Source organism: Parus major, chromosome 13 (assembly GCF_001522545.3).
Source record: "Parus major isolate Abel chromosome 13, Parus_major1.1, whole genome shotgun sequence".
Lineage (NCBI taxonomy): Eukaryota > Metazoa > Chordata > Aves > Passeriformes > Paridae > Parus > Parus major.
The window spans coordinates 2,316,050-2,318,240 of NC_031782.1; positions in this window are offsets into that span (position 1 = coordinate 2,316,050).

The following is a 2,191-nucleotide window of genomic DNA, read 5'->3' on the forward strand; positions in this document are numbered from 1 at the left end:
CCTCTGCTGTTACCCTCAGAGTTGGATGAGAAATCTGGGTGCTGACAGGAGGAACTGAGCTGCTTTCCAGAAATGAGGAGACCAAACTTGAAGTGTCATCAAACAAATTGAAAACCTGCAGCAAACACCTCCAGCTGCTCTGTGCCCTCTCCCCATCCTTGTGGCTTAAGCAGTTGGGAGGTGTGAAGGCTTTTTATCCTTCCAGATGCTCTAAATCCACATGAGAGGGGGTGTGGGAATTCTGGGGCTGGGGAACAGCGTCTTGGAGGTTGTGGGGCTCAAGATTATGAGATTATTTAATTTTTTAAAATTTTTTTAATCTCTGGGCAAATGACATTTCCTTCCTGTTGTGGATGTGGCTGTGCAGGGCAGGCTGGTGGCTGTGCTGGCAGCAAGCTCAAGAAGAGAATTTAGCAGATAATTTGTTTTGAGCTGGGTGCAAAGCAGTGATGCTGCCTTTCCCTAGGCAGAAAAGGGGCTGTGAGAGCAGAGGATTTTACCAATAAATACAATAGTGGCTGTGCTGGGTTTTTTCTGGGATGGCAGGTGTCCTAACTCCCCATCCCTGATCCAAACCCCCCAGCCCCCGGCTGTATCCTCAGGTCCCTCTGGTCCAGCCCTCCCTGCTGTGCCTGCCGAAGGTGTTTTCCTCGCTCTTGCTGAAGATGGTGCTGCAGAATAGGGAATTGTGGCTGGGAGAGGATTGCGGGTGGGCACTGCTGCTGCTGGGGCACAGATCCTCTCCCTGAGCTGTGCCCCTGGCTCCTGGGGCTGCTCAGCTTCCCAGGGAAACACTTTGGTGCTTCCTTGCCAAGGAAAAAGGACTGGCTGGTGGTCCTTGACCTCCTGCCTGCCCCGCAGGGGTGTCGGGACAGGGTGGGAATTCCTGAGCCACCTTTGCCATTTCACTGTGCACAGGAGTGTGGGGCTGGGCCAAGGGATTGAAATGGAAATATTCACACTTTGAGCCCCTCTCCTGCCCCACGCTGATGTGGGGTTATTTCCCTGCAGGGATCCTGGCTCACGCTTTGCACTCCCAATTCCTGGCTGATGAGCTCTGGGGAATCTCACGGCAGCAGTTTAGGAAATGACTGCCCCACTTCTCCACCTTGGGGACAGGACCAGCTGCACTTGCTGTTCTCCAATCTGAAAACTCGGTTTTTTCTTTGATATATTTTATTTTCTCTGGGGGACAAAGTGACCTTTGCCAGTGGCATCAGCTGATGTGCCAAACTCCCCCCGAGATGGAGCTGTGGGTCCCGTGGGGCAGGGCTTGCCCCAGGAGTGGAGACCCCCAGAAAAATCCTGTAGGGATCCCCAGCTGGGCTGCTGTGCTCGACCAGAGAATGTCAGCCAGAGCCTTAAATACTTGCACTTCATTTATTCTGGATTTTCCATACCTGTATACATTTATTTCATTTCACTTATCAAGTACTTATTCAGATTTTTTTAGAATTTCTTATTCTAAAGAATAAGATTTTTTATTATAAAAAATGACGCGGGGCATATATTCATTTTTTTGTTTTGTTTTCCTTTTTTTGTTGTTGGCAACACTTGGTTTTTTTTTGTGATTTATGAAATTTATCAGGATTGAAATGGGAATTCAGAAAAGAAGCCATGAGAAGGAATTATTATCTAAATTAAACTGTCTAATGTGTTAACTACAGATGAAAAATAAAGAGTATAAGGGCCTGTTCTGTGTATAAAGCTGATTCCTTGAGGGAATTTTTAAATAGGGAGTGAGAGGAAGTATTCTTGCTGGTCAAGGTCTTCACAGTTTTAGTAACAGAACATATTTTAGATTTTTCCATGGCTAGAAATGGAAAATAAACTTTCTTGCTTTTCAATTGATTAATTAACACCTGAATGATAAACTACCCCGCTCCAACCAATTGAATAAATCAGAATGAACAATTCTGATCATTTTTTCTGTATTTGCAGTGAAAGTTACTTTCCTCAAAATTTGTTGAGTTCTTTGCCGTGTTCAGGTCATGGTGTGTGGCTTCCTGCATTTCAGCAGCTTGACTTTCCTTTAAAAAGTTGTCATCATGTATAATTTGTGAAATTTTTCTCCATAGTGCAAAGGATTTCAAGAGATGATGGTATAATTTTGATTCTATTTCTGATGTCATTTTAAATTCAAGTAGGTGAAATGAAAAAAAAAACACCCCAAAATGTAATAATTCAATGT